General features: G+C 35.9%; 1 long non-coding RNA gene across 2 annotated transcripts; it reads right to left on the bottom strand.

Annotated features, from left to right (window-relative positions):
• Window positions 1–795: 795 nt before the first annotated feature.
• On the bottom strand, window positions 796–6,937 carry LOC116788978. 2 transcript variants are annotated; one of them, XR_004357822.1, is made up of 3 exons: window positions 6,825–6,937; window positions 2,350–2,426; window positions 796–873 (listed from the first exon to the last, which is right to left on the bottom strand). It is a non-coding gene; the product is annotated as an uncharacterized LOC116788978 (long non-coding RNA). The 2 variants fall into 2 exon arrangements; XR_004357823.1 differs by having other exon boundaries at window positions 6,806–6,915.
• Window positions 6,938–26,626: the final 19,689 nt, after the last annotated feature.

The raw sequence follows: 26,626 nt of genomic DNA, 5'->3' as shown, positions 1-26,626 counted from the left end.
TAATTACTTAAAAAATATACTCACACTCCTCTCAGAGGAAATGAGGTGTGTGGGGGAGGCAAGAAACAGGGGTAGGCTCTCACAGTCATGGTGAATATTGAATTTTTTGACACAGAGCAGAACAGCTTCATAAGAAGTTGCTGGAAGTAAGAGTGCTCCTCCTCACTGAGTGCCTTCAACCTACTGGTTAGGACACCCCTATGGGAGGTGAGATGTGGGGTTTGGTGCCCTGGACTCCCACATCCTATTAGAAGGTCCCTGATGCTCTGGTATGAAATTAAAGGATCACAGTAACAGATCCTCCTCCAACTATCTCCTACAAAAAGCAGTGACTCATGTTCCATTTAGAAGGAGAAGTGAAAGATACATTATACAGCAAGAAGATCTGGTGCACAAAAGTGCATCTCAGTAGCACTGACTTCACCATTCAGCAAAACCACTGCTTTTCTGGGTTTATCTGTAGGCTGGTTTAGGTAGTTTCCTACTGAGTAAACTGTTATATAGTTTTGGACCCTCTGCTGAGCTGCCTAATTTTCTTCAGACTGAGGGAAAGCCCTAATGTGGATTCTGTTTGCAGGATCAGAGACCTCTGTGCCTTTTTTTTTACCTAAGGCTGTAATTCTTATATATTTTTAAAATTTCTATATTTATTTTTCCACAAAGGAGTAATGGAAAGTCAAACTTAAAAAAAAAATCCTTTTAAAAGGGATAATATCTTTTCCTACAAAGAATGACTCACTTCTTTGATAATATATATTTTATATACAGTTTATAGTACTTGTATTTTGTCCATTACCTGAGGCTTTCTTTTTATATTTCCATAAATTCTACTTTTTGGTCTGAATCAGTGTTGCAAAAAATCCATCTAAAATCCTAGCAAAAAAAAAGGCTGTTTCAAAGAGGGTAAACAATGTTTTGTAGTTTTGTTTGTTTTGTGAGTCTCTGTAGTTTAAGCTTACATTTGCCTTGACTTCCAGGTAAGTCTGATTTTAGTTTAGTTGTACTGATTTGCTTATTCTGCTAGTAAGATATACCTTTCCATGAAGGGGTAGCTTCTTAGATTAGGTAAATCAATGTAGTTCAATTAAGTTTAGTATTATAATGATCTGCACAAAACAAGAGTCTGGTCAAAAGCTGAGCTTATCCATTTTATTGCCTGGATTTTTTTTTTTTTTTAGTCTAAAACGACTTAGTTATATTTTGTCTAGATTCCTAATTATGCATTACAGCTGACAACCAGTGCTTCTAGTGCTGTCTAATCACTATATATTACAGACAGCAAAACAAAAGATTTGTAATTTACTCCCATGCCTCCCTGCATCTTAAATCTACAAGATTAAGTGCTTAAATGTTGCAATCTCTACAGTAGCTTAACATTCAAGGAGCATTTACTCAGTTAAATCATTTAAGTGGCTTAAAGGAGTTAATGAAAATACAAAAGAGCCTCAAGCTTCCTAAATAGAAGCTCGAGGGTGATTTTCATAAGCTAAGAAATATCAAATTCTGACATTTCAAGAGGGTGGTATAAAGGTCCTTTACCAGATCTATTTCACAGTAAAAGAAAAAAGTAAAGATTATCAACCTGTTTTAGCAGTTTGGATTTGTTTACTAACAAAAAGTTCATCAAACGGTGGTTTTTTTTTTTTTTCTGGGTAATAAATAAGATACACAGCATAAAATGTTATGCACAGAGACATTTTATTAAAATAAAATTTGGATTCTACTTATGTGGATGCATAATCAAGAATGATGTGACCACCACCCTATTTTAAAAAGCTAACTGAAGTGGTTCTTCTTGGATTGTAAAAATACATACAAACTATTTTCTGATTTTCTGCAATATTATTTTGGAATCTTCCTATTTGCATATATTTCATTGAAGTTTTTCATACTAAGCAGCAGTTCAAGAAAATAAATTATTTCTAAACATTTATTAGACAAAGCGCTGCTGTTATTGCTTTTGCCAAAATTCACCAGATATACATTGTATTCATTAAATTAAGAATATTACTAAGTTCTTTGGAGAACTGATATGTCTAGAGTCATTTATTTTTGGTGGGGGTCTTTTAAATTTCCTACATATTCTAACTAGATCAACTTAGTTTCTTGCTTATATTCTTTCCTCAGGTGAAGTTCCCTCATTTTGTAAACCTTATTAATGCTGTAGGCAGAAACCAAGAAGGCTACCCACCTGTAACTATTTTAAAAATACTTATGTGAACATTTGCCATTTCAGAGCCAGTTTGCATTCCAGATGAATGTTCAGATCTGCTTTTTTTATACTTACTGATTTATCCAGCCTCCCAATTACTACCTGCTTGGCATCCAGAGTCACATCTCATATCTTACCATTTGTGCGGATGTTGTATGTCATCACTTCACTCCAATAAACATCTGAGATCCCAGCTTCTTTCAATTCTTAGCAACTGTGTAAACAAAAAAGCAAAGGATAATCTTGGAGGAGGGGGAAAAAAAAATAAAGAGGAGAAATAAACCCTTTCACCTGTGAAACCTCAGTCTGTGCTGCTAGAAAGCAATAGGTTTTGCTTGGCTCCTATTCATTTCTTAACTTACATCCCAAAATTGTCATGCATAATTTGATCCAAATGGATTGCTTTAATTTCAGGAGGGAAAACACACAGCTTAACCAGAGGAAAAGAGTGAATCACCTGTAAGTTATTGAGAAGTCAGACTGCCTCCTGGGTCAAGGTTAGGGTAATTAGCTGGTCAGCCTAAACTGTGATTTGCCTGAGGAGAAACAAATGAGTTCAGTTTCCACATTTTCGGCATGACCCTTGTTGCATTCTTCCTGAATCCAACAACCTCTTCCTTACACAACTGAAAAATAACTGTTCAACTGCTAAAATACTAATATTTCTTTCAAAGACAGTAGTGGATGTCAGCAGTCAGGTCCATCCATAAATGTTTCTAATTTCTTGCCAGTCTGCTACAGCGTTCACACTTTTTACTGCTGACATTGTAGAACAAGTTAGTTGTAACTAGATTATGCATACCTTCTATTTTTCAGTTCCCATAATTTTCTCAGTAAATACAGAAACCTGAGTTATTTGCTGCAGCATATTGCCCGAGCTTCTGTAATACAAGCACATTTATTTGTGATTCTTGTGTCTTTCTCAGCATTTTTTTGCATTGTATTTTTAAGTTGTTTTGGCTTTATGTACGTGTAAAAATGCCTTATTTAGAAATTACAGACATTGAATCATTTAATTACCTCTGGTAAAGACAACAGAATCTTCCAGCTGATCTCATTATTGTACCGTAGCCAGTGTCTAGAATGATCACACCAAAGGATTAAGTTCAGTCTAAGCAGTCAGTTCTACTTTGTGCACTAGACTGCTGGGAAAATTCAAATTAAAATTATTTCCATTTGGGATTCTTTAGTAAGAGTCTGCATATACGCATGTGCATGTATGTATACAAAACCTTTAAAGTTTGAGGAAGCAGTAAAAGAGAAGATTAAGATTGTACCTGTTTTGGTCTGGAGCTTGGCACAGATACTTTCCAGAGCTTCTTCTCAATCCAAATTATTCTGTAATTTTCAGATAGTAATGGATTCTGCTGACAGGTTTTGGCAAATATTTCTGTGATAACTTATGAATATCCCCACTGGATACATTTTCATGCATTAGAAATGGTAAAAAAACTTTCATGTATTTAATCTTAATATTCTCACTAACAGAATATTTTCTTGTGCTATGCATTTTACAAACATATGCAAAGACAGCTTAAACTAATTTTGATTGCCAGTTTGTGGAACTAGAAACATGTAGGCTTTGGCTCACATGGTATTCCTCCCAGGGGAATGCAACTGTGGCATTAAAGTATGAATAGGTAATATACAGCAACCTGTGGGATTGTCAACAGAGATGGACAACGGAGAACAAAAGTTATTGAATAAAGTTGTTTGGATCATGTTGTCAGCCTAAACTAGATTAACACAGAACTTGGTTGATGCAGCTTTTTGCCTACATGTAAATGTGCAAAACAGAACTGACATTTATCAAAAGAAGAAAGTTTCCTAGGTCATGTTGAGTAGTAACCTATTACAGAAATTAAAAGAGTTTGAGAAACCCAGAATCCAGCAGGTGTTGTTTTCCTCTACTATGAACAGCACTGGTGGATCATTGCTACCACCTTGACTCTCAGACCTTATTTAGTTGCACAGGGGCCAGGAGAGTATCCATAATGCACTTGCAGGATTAACTTCTGTCAGAAAAAGTAAATCCACAAAATTCATTTGTGCATGTGGAAAAAATGCTCTGTTTGGGGGAAAAGTTATTTAGACCTACTGTAGAGAAAGATTTCTGCTCTCCAATTAATCAAGCAGTACCCTAAAGCCAAGTCTAACCTTTCCAGATCATGCCCTGTGGTTACCACTGAATTGGCTGTTTATTTGCACAGTTCACATCATTAAGATACAGTACTATGAGCTACTTTGAACTTTTGCAATGTGAGGAGCTTATATATCAGCAAATCTTTGTCATTTTCAGCCTGGTATAAATGTATCTTGTTTCTGTTTGCTTTCTTTTAGTAAACAATCTGTCCTTTTCCATTTCACATTTTCCTGCCAAAAAATATATCACAGTTGCTTGAATTAAGGCCTAGGCAGAACTGAAGGGTGAATGTCTTTGTTTCTGCTTGGGGAAAAACATGTGAACACACAAATACATATAAGCATACGCTATCAGCTACAGCCTGCGGCTTAGCAGCAGCCCGTTTATATTGCTTTAGGACAGACTTTCTGTAGAACATTTTTATGCAATTTTGTTATAGGTGACTTATGATAAAACAATATTTCTTTGTCTACATGTGTAATCTTTAAATCATTCACAAAAAGCCTGAAAACTGTCCAATTTACTTGGCTTTAAATACTTTAACGCTGCCACTAAGTTTGGAGAAAGCAATTCTCAATTTGAAAGCAAATGAAGGAAAGCTAGTATGCTTACATTGTGATTATCAAAGCAAATTTAATACACATTTAGATTCCATGCCAGCCCATTCAGAACTATTTCAGCTTATTGGCAAATTTGCGTTAGACTACATTTAGACCTCATCAACAAGCCATTCAATATAAGCTTCAGTACTTAGCTCTACAATAGGATGCACTAGGACAACATGATCTTAGTGATATTTATATGCCCCACAAAGTACACCAGGCACTTCAGAGATCAGGATTAATATGCAGTTTTATTCCTAAGGAATTTGGTGTCACAGAAAACCTATCTGATACAGAGATATTTTTCCTAAATCTTCTGCTTTTACAAGATGAAAAGAAAGTGTCTAAGCTGTTTCCTTCAGCTTACCACAATGCTGTGAAACAGAGCAATGTTTTCATGTCCAGCTGGGATGACCGTACCAATACAGCAACTGATTTCTCTGCCAGTGTAATGTGGCTGTCTTGCCTCACAAGATCATAACTGATACAATTATCAGTCTAATGAGACAGATATTGTTCTCTACACTGTATTTTCAAGGATTCTGTTACAGTATAATTACCACAACAAAGTGTTTGGGCTGTCACTGCTAGAGGGGGCAAAAGCATCATGGATTAGCTAAGTTTCAGGGCATTAGTATAATTTGGGTGGTACGACTCCATGGGCAGGGTGTGAGAGTGATGATGTACTTTTCTGTAGTTACGAATGGATAAAATAACATTAAACATATGTATGTGTTCTGTATGTGCCATTTAGGTATACTATGATCATATGGTATCATCCCATGTTCACAAACAGAGTGTTTGTTGTAGGTTGGCCCCAGCTGGCAACGCAGCTCCCCACCCTCTCTAACTGCTTGCTTACTCCCTTCTCTTTGTTGGGATGGGGTAGAAAATAGAGGGAACAGAAGTGTGAAAACTCATGTGTAAAAATACAGAGAAATCACTCACCAAGCGATGTTATGGGTAAAACTTGGGGAATTCAACTGAATTTATTCCAACTAACATCACTGTATGATTACTGTTTGGGCACTGAGAAACTAAGAAACAAAAAAGATAAACACAAAAACACCCAAAAAAAGCCTTTCCCCCTCTTTGCCAAACTCAATTTCACTTCCAGTATCACTTCACCTCAGATACCTTTCTATTCTGTGCTTTAGTCTTTCACTCCAGTCACCTCTTTCCTTGACTCAGCTCTCACTCAGTTCCTTCATTGCAGCAGCAAGCACTGTTGGACTCACGACTGCAGTCTGCCACTCCTACCCTTTCACTCTTTTCTGCTCCAGTGAGGTTCTCTGTGGCTGCAGTCCCTGTGGGAGTATTTGTTTTGCCATGGAGCACCTCCTCCTCTGACCTTGGTATTCCTTCTACTTTTTCTCACTCTTTCTTCCCTCATCCTCTACCAGTCCAGTATTTCTTTCCTTTTTAAATATGTTTTCCAAGAGGTACCACCAGCTTGGCTGATTGGCTCAGTGGTGTCCTGTGCTGGGTCGGCTGGAGCTGTCTGGCACTGTCTGTTTCCAGTTAAGGCAGAACCTGGGTTCTTCTCTCTGCAGCCACCCCACTACAATCACCTTGATGACTACACTTGATACAGTCATAAATGACTAATTTGTTCTCCCTGAATTTTTCTGTGGCATTAAAATGTCTGCTGGTTGTATTAGGGAGGATTCGAGCATACTGAAATCTTGAAACCGTGACACCATTGCAAGCTCAACAAAACTGAAATTTATTACCAAGAGGTGGCCAACAAAATGAACAAACCCAAAATGGAGGAAGGAAGAGAGAAATAAGCCCCCAGCACGACCTCCCCAGTTACCCAACTGTTGCCCATAAAGTTATCTTACCAACCTAGCATACCTATAATTACCCATAGCAGAAGCTGCATCCTTGGAGAGTCAGTAAGTTCACAAACTGGCAGGCAGCCCCACCAAAAGGCAATGTTGTCCTTGATGTGAAGCTAGCTCACTCCCAAGGAAGAGCTATCTGCTTTTTATACAATTAACTGAATGACCTCAACCAAGGTTGGTGTGGCCAACACCGCCCAACCAGAGGTTCTCAGTCCCACCCCCTGGTTATGTAAGTGCCTCTCTTCTGTTCACGTGTGGCTTTCCCTGCGCCTGCTTACTGCACTCAGGAGGGTCTTTTCCAAATGAGTCTAGGGGTTCCCTTCATCATCATAGTCTTCAATTTCTCCTTCAAGCGACCTTGGAGAACGATTAGCCAATCACAGAACACCAATTAAATATAGTTTATACAAGAACTCCCTTCAAGGACAAAGTACCTGTTTATCAGTGCTTGTTTTCTCATAACTCGGAAGGGAAAGAACAAAACTTTTACAGATGGCTGGGTCGAACACAGACCAAAAGTATCAGCGTAATTAATCCCTGATACACCAGTGCAAGGCTTTTTTGTAGAGGAGGCAGGCAGGAGTCTGAGGCTTGACATGAGCCAGTTGGGCAGATTTTTTCTCACAGTTTAGAGGCAGGCATGAGGCAGGCTTTGACTTTGCCCAGATTTGGATGCCTAGTTCTTCCCAAACTGACAAAAATCCCTTTCCTGAAGAAGTCCTATTTTGCTGCCATAACTGTGCACTTAAATGTTTGTAAAATGTTGTACATTTTTTTTATATGACGAGACTTTCCAGAGAATCAAGTGTGGACCACGGTGTGCTCTTAGGATCTCTGTAAGAGAACATGATAAAGGCATTCAATAGGAAGGTATGCATGTCTCTCTACATTTCTAGGTGTTACCTGAGATCAGAGTCTTCAGATGCAAACTGATAAGGGAGAATAACAAAAGCTGTTCACGTTTCACCTTAATTTCAATGGAATTTCACACACAAGCAAATAAAAGGATCCAGAGAATTATATGCCAGGTAGCCTAACTTCAATACTCATTAAGATAATAGAAAAATTAAACAATCAATTTATAATCACCTGTAGTATAATGAGGTGATATGAAATATGCAGCCTGGATTTGTCAAACACAAGTCAAGTTAATTTTACTTTGTCTTTGAGAAGGTAAATGACCTAGTAGTTACAGGTATCTTTTATATCTCCATGTTAGCAAGAGTATTTGATACTCACCATGTGATGCTGTCATTAACTAATGAGGAAAATATGGTTTAATAGAATAGCAATGTGGGAAAGAAAAAAAAAAATTAAAAATGCTCACAGAAACCTGATTTTCCTGAAAGAGTAGGTCACCTGGAAGAACAGATCAAGCAGGGTCCCATGTTATAGGACATGCTGGGGGCAAGACAGCTGGAAAGCACCTTGACAGAGAAAAATCTGGAGGTTACTCTTGACACCAAGCTGAACATGAGCCAGCAATATGTTCTTGCATCTAAAAGAAGGCTCATAGCACCCTGGACATTAGGAATAGTCTTGCCAGCAAGTCAAGGAAAGTAATCCTTCCTCTCTGTTCAGCACTGATTAGACCACAGTTTCAGTAGTGGGTCCAGTTCTGGGCTCTCTAGTACACCAAAATACAGAGCTATCGGAGGGAATCCAGCAAAGGTTCATTAAAATGGTTAAGGAACTGGAACATCTCTCCTATGAGGAAAGACTGAGAGAGCTGAGGCTGTTCATCCTGCAGAAGAGAAGGCTCAGGGAGGTCACATCAATGTGTATATATCATTAATGTACACAAGAATGGAGGACGTAAAGAAAAGGGGCTCTCTTGAGTGGTACCCGATGACAGGACCAGAGAAAGTGTGCCCAAACTGAAGTGTGAAAGGTTCCATCTGAACACCAGGAAACCCTTCTTTTACAGTGAGGGTGAATAAGCACTGGTACAGGCTGCCCAGGGAGATTGTGCTGTCTCCATCCTTGGAGATACTCAGAAGCTGTGTGGATATGCCCTAGGTGGTTCTGCTTAAACAGGGGCATTGGACCAGATGAACTCCAGAGGCCCTTTCCAACCTCAAGCATTCAGTAATTCTGTTCTTCATGCATGTACTTGTCATGCAAATTTGGTCAAAACTTTAATTAAGGAAATGGACAATAAACACCAGGAAATTGCGCAGGACATCAAACTCAGAAGAAATGAAGGGAAACTGAAAGCCATTATACTCCAGCATGATCTTGAGAAACTGGAGAAATAAGCTGCTATTAACAAGACAAATTTAAATGGATAATGTGCTACACCTAAAAAAAAAATAAATAAAAGAACCCAATTTAAAATTGGCAAATAGCTGGCAAATAACTGGCTTGAGAGCAGCCCTACAGGAAAGTGATTGGCATATAGCAGACATCAAGCTAGATGTGAAACAAATGGTATTTTAAATTATTATTATGGATCTCATTGAAACACAGAAACCAGTTTTGCTTTTGTATTTAACATTAGTGTAGCTTAAACCTAGTGGCTACCTGCTGTAAGCTGCTATTTATAGACTGGATAAGTATAAAATGGAGGGAAAGATGAAAGAATTGTACTGGTTTAGTATATAAAGGAGAAGGTTAAACATGGGATATTAGAGTAGTAATTTCTATGTCTTATGTAAGAAATTAAGTATCAGAACCAAGATAAATTTAGATTAGCAATGTATATAATTGCAAAATGTTACCACAAACTGTAATAAACATCTCATGGAATTCTGAGGATCTTTGTGAATAAACACTTTGGAGGCTTTTTTTTTGGGGGGGGGGATGTATTGTTTTTCATGAGAGATTAGATAATTGTTTTTAGTGGTAGAATTAAGGACTAGATGTAGCAGGTCCTTACTAAGAGTATGTTCTAGATAATACTCACAAGTTCATTTTCTGTCTTGCAGTTCAGTTAAAAGAAAAGATTAATTATTTTCCCGTGAGTTTACACCATTAAAAATATAGCTTTATTTATTGTTTAAAAAAAATGACAACTGAGTTTGAGAGAAAATATTTTCACTTGCAACTGGACTGTCTTTCATTTAAGGATGGGTGATTTGCAAAGAATATGTGTATTTGTTTGTTTAGAGACTGGAGACTGAGAAAACTACATTTCTGTTACAAGTAATTTTTTAATTCATTGATGGCTTACAATTTTCAGTTCCTTCCTAATTATGTTCATTAATGGGGTATGAATTCTATGACCTTAATTCTGAAAAGTGTACAAATTTATGTTTAAATCCATCCATATGGATGCAAAAGAAAGCAAAAGTTTTTTTTCAAAAGAAAGATCTGTATGTTTACAACACACATTTGTACTTTTACAAGCCTCCTTGAGATTTCTGCTGATGAGAGGTCTGCAAACATGTACGTAAATGCACTTGAAAGGTCTATCTGCTCTGGTATATGATTTTTTTTCTAAATCTAATAGAAAAAAAGTGAAATGCATCAAATAAAAAAAATGAGTTGTAAGGATGATGAATACAATTGGTCAGAGTGGGTTCCTGTGACACTGATGGATACAGAGGCATTGCTGGAGATGTCAACACAAAGGTAAACAAAATCTGACAAGGAGACTGATTTTGCTGTCAAAAAGAGATAAAAGTGACCTTTGGTTTCATATCTGGTTGCTGTGGTTAACATCAGCAGTACACCATCACTGTTTCCTTCAGATTAATTAATCTTGGGAAGAGTGTCAAAAAATACATTTGTTCAAAGTAAGATCTGTTTTAGGTTACTTGCTTTGTCCTCTGTTTAATTTCTCATAAATATCTTTTATTTCATTTTGTTGTGAGCATTTGCCTAAATTTACGGAGACAGTAAAGATGTCAAGGTTTTGTGTTTGTTGAGTGAAGGCCACTTCCAGAGGACAATCCCCTAATTATCTGCACCATGTACTCTATTTGTTTTATAAAAATGTATTCAGTGGCAATATGTTTCCTCAACATAAGAATCCTATTCTACCCTTGATATAGCTAAGTAATGTTTGTGAATTGTTTATTTGATCCCTTCTTTTCTCGCACTAATTGATGAATACATTTTTTCACAAATGAAATGTGTTCACTATTTGACTACACTGCAGATGAACGAATAATTTTAAGAAAAGATCTGCAATATTTTCTGCTGCTAACTGTTAAATGTAGCTGACTATTATATTTCATCTAATTTGACATCCCATTTTGCCTGTCACCCAATACACATTAATTTCTCTTCAATATGAATCACACAACCATTAAAAAAAAAATCAACCCCAAAAAAGGACATAAAAAGTTTGCCAGATCACAGCAGGCTTTCATATTGCAGCTCCCAGGACCAAATTTGCTAATGGTACACTCAATCCTCACATCCAGATCATCGATAAAGATATTAAGCAGAACTGGGCTCAACACTGATCCCTGGGGGACGCCACTAGTGACCAGCTGCCAAATGGAAACTGCTCCGAAGTGTACACAATACCGTTCCTGCCTCAGGTTCACCAGGAACAGCTTCTCCAGACCAAAATGCACACCATATCCCTGGGTACACTTCCAGTAATGCTGGATCAGGTGACCCTCAGAGAGTCTGGTAGTTTTTTTGCTACGTACATGTATGGTGGGCCAGGAGAGAACCACAGTTTCTCCTGACTTCACTGCATGTAATTTTTTAGAGTATGCATGTATGTATCTTTTAGAGTATACCAGCTGTAGTCAGAGTTTACTGATGTTTATAACTCAGGATGTCCAAACAGAACAAGTAGCTGAGTATGTAGCTAAAAGCATTTGGCCATAAAAGTTTATTTTTAAGAAAACAACAGGGTTAATGGACTGTGTCCTGAGAAATTCAACTTCAGCTCCTGTGTTGGCCTCAAATGTTTTTTCTGTGCAAACTGTGCGAAAGAGCCCAGTGGTTTATGTCAGCTGTGTTTTGTCTGTGTAGCAATCTTGCATACGGACTTTGGTCCAGTAGGTAGGATGTGCAATTGAGTTTTCTTTCTCACTTCATCACTCTCCTCACATTTCACTTCATCTCTCTTGCTTCTGTGTGCTCCCCTTGTGTAACACAGCAATAATGCTTATGTTATTTTTACAATTAATTATTTGTATTTATAATTTTAGGTCATATACTGACCGTTCTGTAAATTACCACTGCTGTTACATGTTTGCGTTAAACCAGCACAATGGGACTCAAAGTTCAGTTGGGTTTCTAGGCACTACAAGAGAGATTAATAATAAAGCTTATCAGAAACAAAAATACATTTCTTGAGAGATGGAGAAACTTCAGGTTTGGAACACTTTGTAATTATCATGACAGAATGTATTATATCTTAGGTACTGTTCGATTTAAGCAGAATAGGTAAAACTGTTTCACTGCATAAATTATGCTTGTAAAAGTAAAGCAGAATAAAATAATAACCTCAACCAGTGAGAAACTTTTTTAAGTTCATGTTTTATTTCACTTCTGAAATTCAGTCAGCATATTTAACAGCATACTCTGACCCAGCTGTCTTTCAAGAAAGAAAGGTATATTTTAGTCAGACTTTATTTACTGTACTTTGAAAAAATAACAAAACACAATTAAACCAATGTCCTCTGGAAGCTGGGAGATTATTGCTCTGTGATCCCCCTTGTTCTAGCTAAATTGTATTGACTAATCTGTAAGCAGACATCACATTACCTTTAATGTAGAAATTTCAGTTTCAAGCTGCTCTATGAGAGTCATGTAAGAGAAAGACACAATTCATTGCATACTCATGTCATAGCAAGACAACACCTTGACCTAGAGATGCAATATGTGAGATGAACTGACCTCCCTGTTCTGTAGGTTCTTTATGTGAAAAGTGTGACTAATTGTACCTTATAAAGCATGAATTTGTTCCATAGACTTTTACATTTCAATAAATGTGCATAAGTAAAAAAGTATATACTTATATTTTCAATAGGCTCACATGTGTTCTTAAAAGGAAATAGGTCAGATTATAACATAAACTCTTTAGCTTCTTGTTTATGATTGATGCTTTAGATTCCCGAGAATATTTGTTTTCAATTCAAATTAGACCATAAAGAACTGTGGCAGAAGGCTGCCTTTCTGAGTTCAAAATTTGTGTTCAAATTCCTGTATTTTTTTGAGTTCTCTAATGAATTCATGGCAACAAAATTTATACCTCAGAGTAATCTTGACTCTGTGCGCCATCCTCACTTTTTTCCAGTGAGAAAGGCATTCCTGATGCCAAGGATAAAATAGTAACGGAATATCTGTATATCTTTTTCCTCTAAAAAGGAGTATTATACTTATTCCACTCTAAATAGGGTGCACAATCTTATATCGATGTCCTTTAGTGTTTCTATGTCCATGTCTTGATTTGATTTCATGATGGGAATATTTGAGCATTCTACTAATCATGAAAGCTTGAAAAAGAGGAAGGATAACCTTTCCTTTTAGGATTTCTGTCTCCAGTTTCCTAGTGAGAGGGGTATGGCAGTCTGCTCTATTGCTTTTCTCTCTGATATTTAAACTGGTTTTCTCCCATTTTTCCCGTTAGTAATGCCACTGCCTTCCTCTGACAGAGTCCAGATTTTGTAGAACTTAGGAGTCAGTCCAGTTGCATTTGCTGAGGAGTCAAGAAAGATTTCTTCACTCTCAGGTAAAAATGGCATAGGCATGAAGGATTTGCTTAGCTTCCTCAAAGTTAAGCAAAAAAAAAAAGTATACATTTTTTGGGGAGGATTCAGGAATTGTCATTAGTCATCTATAAGAGTACTGTACCCACTGTGAATAAAGATCAAATAACCAATTTTACTAAGTAGGGAAATCCTGGGATTTCATCAGTGGACATTGAAAGAAGAATAGAGAAGAATCAGTGAACTAATAATGAACTAATATCTTCCATTAAGATCCTTTCACCTATTGCAAATAGGCAAATCTGCATCCTTGCAGATGGCAGGATAAAAAAAGGCTGATAAGGATAACTTTTGGAGCAGCTTAAAGAAAATCCTATCTCTATGAAGTATTATGATGTAAGTCATGTAACCTGACCTATTTAAAAGGTTGGAAAATTAAGTTAATACATTTAGTCCCACTTCTTGAATTGTTCTTGTTATTTCAATTACCTGTGTATTCAATTACTTTTAGCATTTTACTTTGATCGATCAGCTTTGCGTAGGAACCCTCTGGCACCACTGTACTGACTCCAAGCATTTTTAGGCTCTATACTGGTGGGATGCATAAGCTTTTTTCTATGAAGGCTCCTCAGTTCCGAAGGAATTCAATAGAACAGTTGTAGAGTTTCAGGGAAACTGCTATAAAAATTGTCAGACTCAGATCCTGAAATCTTTTGAATTAGGTGGCAAGCTGCCTGGTGAAATGGAAATCAGGACCAGTAGCTCAGCCAGTAGAGGGAACCCTTACACAGTACAAAGTCAGGCAGGAATACCAGGTAGGATATTAGGGGTGTAAATATGCGTGAACGTGTACACTGCAAAAATCTAATAGTACTTTTTGGCTTCTTTGTACATGGCACATTGACCTTTGTATTTTTATCCAACTGCAATTTAATGCAGTGAGAGTATAACTATGTTAGATACAAGACTGCGACTGTTCAAAAGTAATTTCACAAAATTTAGTGATTGTTTAGGGAGAAGAAAAGGGAATATCTGTTACTATTTTTTTCATTAGAACCTGCAATTTGTCTTTGAGAGCGGCAAAACAGTTTTGTCATTCCCTGAAAGTTTTGGATTAGAGACTTTTTGTTATCAGAATGTAATTGTTTCTTTCAGAAATTTACAGTGCTGTGACTATGTGACTTAATTCAAGTACTTTGTTCCCTATGAGGAAAACAAATATTGCTGGCTAAAGTGAGCAACATGCAGCCTTATACTGGCCCCAGGAGCTAGATTTACAGCAGTGCTTAACATCTTCCTCACAAGAAAAAGCATCTAGATTTCTGTAAGTGGGTTTAGCCATTGAATACTTTAAAAAATGCTTTCAGCAAACACTAAAGGTTTTTCCCAGTATCCCTGTTATTGTGTTTTGTCTAGATCCACAGTTTGATCACAGCTATCAAACATTTATAACTGTAATAATTCATTTTCTGAACTATTGCTAATCAGCTGAGTGATGACTGCTCTTGATTGTCTAATCAAACCAGACATTGCTTCAGGACTCCTTTATTGAGAGTTTGCAAGAACACTAAGTTTCATAGAGTAAAGTGGTTTTTTCTGTTTGTGTCTGATATTGGTGTCAGCCCCAAAGTATAAGATTCTACTTTTATCAAAGGCAGCTATTGATGGATAAGCCCTTATAATTAAGCATGTTGCCATCTATAATTCTACATCTCACTCCTGCCTGACAAAACCAAATGCAGTGTCTGCTTTTTCTTTCTCACTTTATTTTGTAAGATTTCTTTCTGTTATGAGCTTTGCATATGACCTCCTACAGAGAAGCTCCTATTTTTGTTAATTTTTAACTTTACCTTTCCTGTTTCATTTTCCCCTAATTCTGGCAGTTTTTGCACATTTTGTGACTGGCACTCATGGCCTGTTTTCTGGTGATTATGAACATGTGTCAACCTTTTCTTGAGTCCTTTTTTGTGACCTTCTTCCATCTATGATAGCAGAACAAGAAAGGTACAGTAGGTTGGATTATGTTTTCTCATTGCTGTAAATTCAGGGTAACATCTCTGATAATACATATTCATCCAGTGTTCAGTGAACAGATATTTTGTCTTAGCACTTTCTCATTTCCTAAAGAAAGGCAGTATGTTCCCATACCAACAGGCTGTGATGGACGTCTTGACATGTAAATACGTGATTTTTTTAACTTTTTTTTAATCTCTCTCGTGTCACTCAATCACTAAGGGTGATAATTATTTTTTTCAATGTTTCCACGGAGTTCAGAAAGCTCTTTTCATCAATGGAAGCTGTAAATACAGCATTTAGGTCTTATTGAAACTGTGTTTTAGAAATTATCCTGTATGAAATCCACCCTACCTCATGCTCTCTCAGGTGGAACATTTTGTTACGTATTTCCAGGCTTTATTTGTTAACGCTTTAGCCCTTTTGGCCTCATAGGGGCAGAGGCACCATAAACGACTTTGGATCTGCTCTTTATAATCTCAACAGAAACACCCCAACCCAGGCCAAATTTGTCTCCATTTGCTCAGCGCTGCATCCACACAAATGATCTCTTCCAAACAGGTACTGCCTATTGGCCTTCTAGAAGTTGCTCTGTAATTTCCAAACTTGAAACATTTAGGGGTACCATATGGACATGTCAGATCTGATATTTGCTATCATTTATGTTGACACGTACATCACTATAATGTCAGTGAGAGTATGTTTAAACCAAAATTTGAGTAAATTGTAGCAGAGATCATCACACTTAACTTTGCATTGAGAAAGGAAGAGTAAAAGATGGCTAAATATAATGTTTGCACATTAGTAGTGAAGATACACTCTTTTCACTTACATGTAAAGAAACTAAAAGCAAGTATCACTGAAGGTAGTCTGGTAAAGTCAGTTTTAGCCTTCATGTAACAGGGTTCTTTGTGGTCCTCATACTGAATCTGGTAGCTGGTTAGAGGAAAACAAAAAGGAAAATTAAATCACAAGTAACGCAGTGGGAAAGAGCTAGGAAATAATGGAAATCCCACCCCCTTCCCCCTGCAGCCCCATTCTAGCCCCAGCAGATCAAAGTCTTTCTATTTTAGAACCAAAGCTTCCTTATATTAAATACCAAGAAAGTATGTTTAGATAACATTAAGGGAATTACTTAAATCATAAAAATCAGGAAATTCAGAATTAAGGTTGGCACTCAGATCTTAGATCACACAGCAGAGAAAGGCAGGGATGGTGATGGGATAGTGAACCCAGGCACAGCAGCATAAGCTGAGGTCTGAAAGTGAAACCTATCTTGGTATCTTCCTACATGTGTCACTGGAAACCGAAAGGCTGAGTTTTGAGGGGTGTATTAATCATTATATGGCCATTATGCCACTGCTTTCCATTTTCTTCTGACATGTTATCCAAGTAATTATATGTTTTGGATGTTGCAGAAAGCTTTTAGTGAATGCTTAGATCCACTATGTTTTCTGTAACTATCCTATCCAGCCAGGGGAGAAAAGGTCATGTGATTAGTTAGTTTTGTTTTCTTTTTCTTCTCAGATTCATGCTGCTCTTAGCCCCACTGGTATCAAGTTATAACTACCCTGTTCTGAAAGCTAGATTTATGCCCTTTTTTTTATTTAATTGAAACCCCAGCTGTCCTTACAGATTTTCTTATGCAATTTCAATAGGATATGGTTTTTCTCTTAGATTTTTCAAGAGATTGATTTTTAAAAAACTGAATCTTTTCACACTAATTTTAACTAAAGTGTCTAAATTGATTAATCTATATAGACACATACAGACTGTATAATAACAGCATGCATATCTGGGATTATTAGAACAAAAGAAAAAAGAATCAGTATCAATGTCACAGTGTTTATTCACTGTAGGAAAAATTTATTATTTACATTGAGAACAAAGTCATCAACAATAATTTAAGATATCCATTTATGTGTGCTTGATAAGAAACACTTCACCTATCAATAAGACTAGAAGTTACAGCTCTGAAAAGTCTGTTGGTTTCAGAACTTATTTGCCTTACGGTTTATTTTCTATTCAAAGTTTTCGGATATTTACTCCTGGTGTGCTACTATTACATGATGGGTGTCATAAACCACAATTCCCAAAATTCCTCTTTTATTTATTAAAATCAGAAAGAATACAGGTTGTATAAACTTTTTATATCAAAACACTGAAATGTTTTTTCAATAAATATGTTTATTATAAACAAGTAAAAATAAAAATAGTAATACACTTTCTGGTCTATGGTAAACTGAAGATGAGTCAGCAGTGTCCTGGCAGCCAGAAGGGCCAACCATGCCCTGGGGGGCATCAGGCAAAGCATCGCCAGCCAGTCGAGGGAGGGGATTGTCCAGCTCTGCTCTACAGTGGTGCAGTCTCAGCCTGAGTATTCTGTGCAGTTTTAGACACCACAATGCAAGAAACATATAAAGCTATCAGAGAGTGTCCAAAGGAGGGCAACAAAGATGGTGAAAGGCCTTGAGGGGAAGCCGTATGAGGAGCAGCTCAGGTCACTTGGTCTGTTGAGCCTGGAGAAGAGGAGACTAAGGGGAGACCTCATTGCAGTTACAACTTCCTTGTGAGGAGGGGCAGGCACTGATCTCTTCTCTGTGGTGACTGGTGACAGAACCCAAGAGAATAGCCTGAAGTTGTGTCAGGGGAGGTTTAGTTTGGATATTAGAAAATATCCACCCAGATATGTTCAACCAGAGGGTGTTGAGCACTAGAACAGGTTCCCCAAAGAAGCAGTCACAGCACCAAGCCTGATGGAATTCAAGAAGCTTTTGGATGACTCTCACAGGCCCATGATGTGACTCTTGGGGACGGTCTTGTGCAGAGCCAGGAGTTGGACTTGATGACCTTTGTGCATCCCTTCCACCTCAGCATATTCTGTGATTCTGTGAAAATTAAATGAAAAATACTGAAATATAAAATGAAAAAATAATCTGGAAGCTACATATCTTACTTTTTCATTAATCTTCATGATCACAAAGAAATATCAAAAGGGGGCTTGATGCGACACACCACTCATTCCATTCTGTTTTGCTTCGCTGTGACAGCAGCTGAATGTTGTTTTGTGGTCTTGCAAAGAAGCTTAGCTTCTATCGAAGTAGCCTTATTTAGGAAGACAAAGTGCTTAACAACCCTAGAATTGTTCATTTATATTTTGAAATTAAATATTCATTGCTGCATTTGATCTTCACATTGTCCACAATGAATTAGTTTGAATTATTTTGGAAAGAAGTTAGTGCATTTGGACACTAATCAGAAAAACTATAATCATGAACAAGTAGGAAAAGCATAGGCATATTTCTATAGGAAACCTGATTTAAGAGAAAACGTATCTAAATGGAGTAAAAATACAGAACACATGAGGAGAGTATGGTGTGAAAAGGATGATAATTTGCATAGTACATCAAAATGTGAGGCATATATATAAACATTTTCATTTTTTCAATCCAGAGAAAGAAATTGATATTGGTAATATTTTGCAAACTGTACTACTTTAATGCTTTTCTGTTGATTTTTGTCATCAGATCTGTAATTTTGTCATTTGAATTTAAAAAATAACTAGCTTACATTTCAAAGAAAAAATTGTTTAAAACTTGAAGCAAGTCACAAAATTATTCTTATTCCCACTTAAACATATAAAAGAGAAATATCTCTTCAATTTCTAAAACTCTGCTTGATTCTTCTTTTGATTTTTCTGCTCAGTTGAAGAAGAATAATTCTCCTTTTGTATGGAAGACAGATTTCACCTTCAGTGTGTAGCAATGAAACAAAAGGAGATGAGAACATTCTGGTTGGTTGTGCATGGAAAGAAGAATGAAATGTTACCTCACACAAAACAGTAGCCAATATACCACCAGTCCTTACCAATTTTTTTATTTTAGTTTTAGTTCCATCCAATAAAAATATTGTGTGTATAAAAAATTGATTATATAATACAATTTACAGGTCTGATAGTCTTTATAGGCATTAGTTCCTATAAAATTCTAAGTACTAAAAATATTTGAAAGACATCATTATTTTTCACGGGAGACCAGCTGGAAACAGGTTTATATGTTTATATACTATTGCACAAGTAGTACAAACACCAGCTTTAAATCTACTGAAAATTAGGAAAGTTTTTATGCAGTTGAAAGTTACATAAAAATTAAATATATTTATAGTGTTAGTTTTTAAATTTCTATCCAGGAATTTTTCCAGTATAAGATATTAAAGTATTTGGTGAAAGTAATTAAATTACATGAAATAACTGTTATATATGTCACATGCAATATCTTATCTTCTTTTCAAGCCTACATACTTAAGTGTAAAGAAATAAAGGGTACACTGATATGGTGTAAACAAATGTCATGTAGGCTTATCTGAAGAGAGAGCTGTATAAACTGGTTAGAATGCCAAAACCAGACACAAATTATAAGATCCATCTATATTAGCAGTGTGGCTGCTGATCTTTTTTTGTTTTGATTAAAAGTTAAATCTAGTTATATTAAAAAAAAAATCATTAAAATGGTATAGAGCTTTTATTTAAATTTTGGTGCCTGTCCATAGGCCGCTGTTACTATTTTGGAATCTGCAGCTTAGAGGTTTCCAGAGTAATTTTTTTGTCTTTGATTAAATAGGTGAAAGATATCCATCCTACATATGAGAAATCTGGATGCTTAATTCCACTCTCAGTCAATTCACAGCACAAAAATATAAAGTCCTTAAGATAAAGATTATTATTGAAATGCCAATGAAACTTCATCTGGTACTGAAAAGAGGGATTCTGTAATCAGAATTAGGTTAACTACCCTTTATTACTCCTTATTATAATTGGCTTCATGAAATTAAGACAATAAAGTGAAGCTACCAACATACATGCAGTTGACCTTCACTGCTTCAGTGTAATTGGTTCTTAATTCTCTCACTAGGTCCTCTGGATATGTTTAAATTTGGAAAGTGATTCAAAGAGGTGTCTTAATTATTACAATATGCAGCTTAATGCATGCTCTGTAGAATCTCAGCAGCTAACACCTACAAGTTCCCTCCTGTGCCCCTTTTCTCTGTGTCTGTATTCAATTTCCAGGTTTCTAACAACGAAGCGTGCAGTCTCAGCAGACCCACAAAGCAGGTTAATCGTTGCTGTCCTATGACATGCACACATCCCAAACTTGCCATTTGACTGATTTATATGAAGCATACATTTTTTTGGTCTCTTTTTCACCATCCTGATATATAAATTTGACAATGTCTTTCTGATAAATACTGTGTCTTATTTTGTTTCATTATGGATTTGATTCCATATGCTTTAGCAACACTTTTCTTCAGACAAACTTTTATCAGAAATAAAGGATCAAGAGACCTACTGAGCACATTACTAGGTAAATCTGTTTTGATTGAGAAATTCGGTCCAATATTTGATAGCACCATACATAGTGTAGTTCCGCATCATAGCAGTTAACATGTAGATAGACTCCTATTCTTTAGCTGGGATTTTTTCTCTGCTTATTGACCCTGCAAATTAAAGGCACATCCATCGTATCAGCCTACCTGTATTTTCTCTGGCGATAAGAATTTTGAATAGTTGCAAGTGTACCAGATGTTGTCTATTAATGGAGTAGAGAAAAGACATTGCTGTTATTTGGAGTGATACAGGACTAAGATATACTGGTACATGCATTCACTGAAACAAAGGAAAGAAGAGGATAAAAAATACAAACCAGAAGATTTCAGGGAAAAATTGTCCCAAGTATTTAATGAGAACAAAAGAGGGATAGAATAACACAGTAATCTTACACTTTTCATAAACTCCTCCCTCCTATGAGTATCAGGACAGGGCAGCTAAAATATATCAAGTGACAAAACAGCCTAGTTACGAATCTAGACTTGAAAGTTAGGAGGCCTGGGGATCCTCAAGATATGCTCAGCAAGTGTAGCAGAGCTTTCCTGAAATCACACGCTCTACAATGCTGCTCTTCCAATGTCCCACCTGATGAAATGTCATGCAACCATGCAGCTTCCCAAGGCTATATTTCGGAAAAGTTCATAAAACTGTCTACTTTTCAAGGTAACAACTTCATTTGACAAAAAGTTTTGGGGTTTTGTTTTTGTTTGTTTGTTTGTTTTTCCCAGAAGAAAAAAAAGTAATCAATTATGTTTTTTTCTGCAATTTTGCAACCAAATCTACTCATAAATAGAGTGCAAAATCTGTCTTCTAATAATATTGAGATATAGCTTTCTTTTACTTCTGCGGTGTGATTTTCAGATACAAACGATTCTTTGTATTTCACAGGGACCTAAGAATTATCATGGATCCATCTTGTGCCTTCTCATGTATCCAGCAGGGCCCAAGACCCCATCCTTCAGCAGAACACCACAGATGTTAGTTATGACTGCATCCAGCCATACTCTACAACATTCTTTAGAGTTAAGTCTGCTAACTGAATATCATCGATATCTGTACAACCATCCAATCCAATCTAATAACATTCACAAAACTTTTATAGTTTCATGCCAAGATGTAGCAAAGCACACTCTCATTTTGAGTAAAAAATGTTTCTTTTACAAGCTTTGAATTTTATTCATTTTAATTTTAGTGTACCCCGTTGTGCTTGTATTACAAGCTAGTGAATTCAGTAGCACCTGAAACAGCTCTCTAAGCTGTATGTCTGTTTCTTTTCCTAACTTCTTCATTACTTAAATTTCCAATATATATTTTTCGGGAAATAAGTGGGTATATCAATTAAACTTTTGACAATACCAGTTATTAAAGGATAAGTTACAAACTGATTGTTCTTTATTTCTAAGTACTCATAGTAAAATAGGGATTTTCTTGAAATTATAGTAAAAGATACTACAGAATGTTGCATGCCTTCTTTTTTTCAAAATACAGTCTCTTTCTTTTTGAAAGTGACAATAATTATTCTTGAAAAACCTGTGTTGGTACACATCACCTTATGTCACAAAAAAATCATCATTTTTGGTTTGAACAGCTTGGTATAAGGCCACAGGAAACTAAACCCATATGATTTGGAGAATGAAACCCAAATCAGCTGGACTAATTCAAGTTTTATGGTCTTATGATGCTGAACTGAGACAAAATGCTATCAGATCCCCTAGAAATCACATGCTGGTGTGTGAATTTTTAGTAGCAACCATTGTCATGCAAGTTCAAAACCACACCAAAGAGATCTGGTTTAGTGACGAGCCCTCTGGTAGCTACAGTAACAAATAAAGAGGTCACATACTAAACACTAAAATAAGTACAGTGAATAAATCTATTTAAAAAATAGATATAATTTGAAGTATAAAAGGTGTTATTAAGATGTGAAGAGGAGAAACAAGTAAAATAGAAGTGTAAGGAAAAGGTTACAAAACTGCATTGGGCACATAAAACACAGAGTCAATATTATACGAAATGTTTTAAGGAGTGATTTTCATTTATTTTAGAGCATTTCCAACTGAAGGTTTGCTGGAAAGAAAATCCTTGGCATTAATTAGTTCTTCTAAAAGAAAGATAATCTCCAATAATTAAAGGGTTAGAATTAATCCTTTTTAAAGAGAGAACATCCACCTTGTTCACATTAAATTACTCTTCTGAACACTTACTAAAAGGAAAGAAATTGCTTAATAGTGACATGTTCTGCTGAAAATCATCAGATGAAGGAATATCCAAATTTAGTTTTCTTTGCAATGACTTGAAATATATCAGATTATCTTTAATGTTATCTACCTTAACATACAGAGTAATTGGGATGTATTTATACTCATGGCTGTTGTAAAATTGCTGTGCTGTTTTGTTGACACTTAGAAATGTCAGTTTTCAAGCATTTCTATAATGTCAGTGTATAGAATTTCATGTAGGAAATGCAATCTGTGTTTTAGACCAATACCACAGGAGGTCAATAAAGTTTTCCAGTAAGCCTTTCCTTCTTCAGTTTTCTGGTGCCACCCTCTCAATACTGAGAACTTGCCTCGGTGTGGGATGCATTAAATGAAACTGAACTCATGGAAAACTCTGAGTTGCATGCTTAAAAATGATTTCATCTTATATAGTTTCACAGTCTTCCAGTTCCCTTTCAAAAACTACTACATACATCGACTCCTAAGTCAGATGCTAAATTTAGAGATAAGATATAAAAATTTGGACATACTCCTATCACAAGCATGTGTGCTCTCTGGTGAAAAATGAGAATTTGAATAAATTCACTTGAGCAGTAAATTGCCAGAACATGCTTTGAAATTAATTAGGAAGATGATGAGCAGCCTGATTGCTGGACTCAGGTTTTGCATTTTTCTTTCCAAATTTTCACAAATCAGTGACACCACTAGCAGCGAGCAAGGAAAGGCATGCAGTAGCAAATTAAGCTTTTTCAAGAGGCTGTAAGGAAGAAAATTAGCATTTGGAAGGTAGATATTGCTGAGGATGATCAGACACCCCTCCAGCCAGGAAACAGAAGTTTCTTGTAGAAGAAAATATATAATTTTTAATTTCTAAAATGATGGATCACTAGATATGATAAATTTGATGACATACTAGTCCTAGAAAGTTGACAAGGGTCAGATATTTGAAATTTAAGATGGAAGATGTTGCCTCTGTATTTTGAAGAGGAATGGAGATTTAGAGTAATATTCTGGGTATCCTTTTTTTTTTTCTTTCCTATTTTCTCTGCTTTTCCCTAAACTTCAAATTCTAGATGGAATGTATCTAAATTAATCTAATCGCTATGCAATAATGGCCACATTTTTCAAGCCAAACAAATGCTTAACTAGACCTTAGATTGGGCCCCATGTTATGTTTCCTACTATATTTATTAGATGTGGTTGAAGTGTTGGTAAAGAATAGGTCAGCAAGTAAACTTAGCCCATCTCTCTATTTGCATCTTACTTCAGAAGACATCCTATTGATTTAATTTGAATTTCTCGTGGGACTATAGTAGTCCAGTCTGAATATGCATCAATTAGGAAGATAAAATCCTGACTCCCAGAACCCTCCTTACATATGTTATATACTCACTACATAATCTTTCCTGCTTCTTCTTTCAATCACAGTATATTACCTAAGCTCATAGGCAAACTCTAAATAGTCCCACTGGAATGTGCTTAAGCATCTTGGGTGAACTAGACTCCTTTTCCTTGCCTTTTGAAAATCAAAACAGCAAAATATGCTTGAAAGCTTCTTAATTTAAGCCTCAGATAGCAGGTCTCCACATTTAAAACATGGCTTGTTTCTTTATCTTTCTTTTTGATTTCTGCATCCTCTCCTGGAAGACATTAATCTTCCACTCTTTTAATACAGAACACTGAAGGAAGGAAAGGGCACCAATTAAGCCTCTGTTATCTCGGTAAAGACAGGCAATTTCTTCACTAATTGAATTAAAGATTGTGGAGGGCAGCCATTTCACTATAATCCAAATTTGTTTCTGTAATTAATAAAACATGTCTCTGATGCTGACGAGTTAAAATCATAAACTTAACTAATATTTGACCTTAAGGAATGATCCTTGTTTCTAAAACATGAACAAATGTGTTTTCAGCAGAGTATATTCAGTAATATCAGCAACTATGGTTTTGGGGATTTGTTTATGTGTAAGACAATTTTTTCTTAAAAAGAAAGAATATTACACTAGATGGTAGTATAAAGCCTCATAAATGGATGAGTTTCTTACAGAGAAAAATGGTGAACATCATTCCTAAAAGGCACCAGTGCATAAATAATGTAGCATAAAAAAAGGAACCTCTGCTTTGATACAAACTTTACTTTGTGTTGGGATGCTGGCACATATGAGGAAGCTGAGGGTATAGTTTTCTTTTTTTGTCACAACCACATAAGAATGAAAATAAAAATATTCCCTTTTTATTGTTGTTTTCCTTTTCCTTTGCATTTTGTTATAAAACTAGAATCTCGACTGAGTGTGTTCACTAGCATCCCAATCCTCCTACACATTTTTAGTTACCTATATGGATGTGTCAGATATAATCTGAAAAACAGGATTAGTATCAACATTTGCAGTTATTACTCTTGTGGTAACCATTTCACAGAAAAGACAGCACACTTCACTGTGCCCCAGTGTTATTGTCACAGGAGGAGCAGAAAATGGTATGTTTATGCAGCTTCTAAAGTGACACTTTTAACTGTGGGATATCATCCCCAGCAATGTTTAAGGAATAAAATGGTCTCCTATTGACTTAACCATCCTGTTTTCTTATCATTTTACCAACTTTTTAGAATCTATTTCCTGAGTTCTAAAGAATTTGTCATCAAATCCATAGAGAAACATGACTGAACCTTTGTCAACACCTGTCACTTGAAAAGTATCTCATCTCATTTTTCATTTCTGTTGACTCCAAGTTAACAAGATTCTTAATTTTGTGCCCAAGATTCTTAATTTTAATAAGTCAATGTGATGATTTATGTTTAACATAGTAAGAAAGTTCATAACTTATTTTTATGAAAACATTTTGACTTAGATTATATGATGCACATTTATTTCAGTGGGGACCAAACTGAACTTGACGTGATGGATTTTTACCCACCATGATTTTAGAAGCATTAATTCATTTTATATTTTATTAAATGAAGAACACATATTTAAAAATAGGTAGGAGACTTCAAATGAAAACTCCACAGATTAGCACTGAATGTTCATACTCTAAATTTTCTTCATGAATATTTAATTAAATGGCACAAACTCCACAAACTCACAGTTTCCTTGCTTTCCAAAAGTCTCTAAAAATAAAAGACCTAATTTACTAAAATAAGAGTTAGACGCTTATGCTGGAATAATATGAAAGATGCCAAGAGAATTACACTAGTATTTATTGCAATAAAGTCATGGTGATTTAGGGCTAAAAAATTTTAAATTTGTTTCACTAAGCAAAAGGTCTAAACATCCGAACTAATAACTTCAATGTAATACCGCAAGACAGAAACACGCTCCAACTCTGACAGTTCCATTGGAAGCCTCTTGCTACAAAGTACACCACTATTCTTTGTCATGAAGGAATACAGGGTGACATTAGCACTGCAATTAAAAAATACAATGTCCAGCATTTACAGTATCAAAAAGTTCATTCAGAGAAAGGAAAAAATTAATTCAGAAAAGCAAACTAAGGAGGGGAAAAAAAGAAAAAAAAAAAAAAAGAAAAAAAATGGACCCACAGTATACAGTTACTGGAAAAGAGAGGTTTAATTTCTTAGCTAGTATAAATCA

The sequence above is a fragment of the Chiroxiphia lanceolata genome, chromosome 6, assembly GCF_009829145.1.
Source record: "Chiroxiphia lanceolata isolate bChiLan1 chromosome 6, bChiLan1.pri, whole genome shotgun sequence".
Taxonomy (NCBI): domain Eukaryota; kingdom Metazoa; phylum Chordata; class Aves; order Passeriformes; family Pipridae; genus Chiroxiphia; species Chiroxiphia lanceolata.
This window is presented reverse-complemented; position numbering and strand designations above follow the sequence as displayed.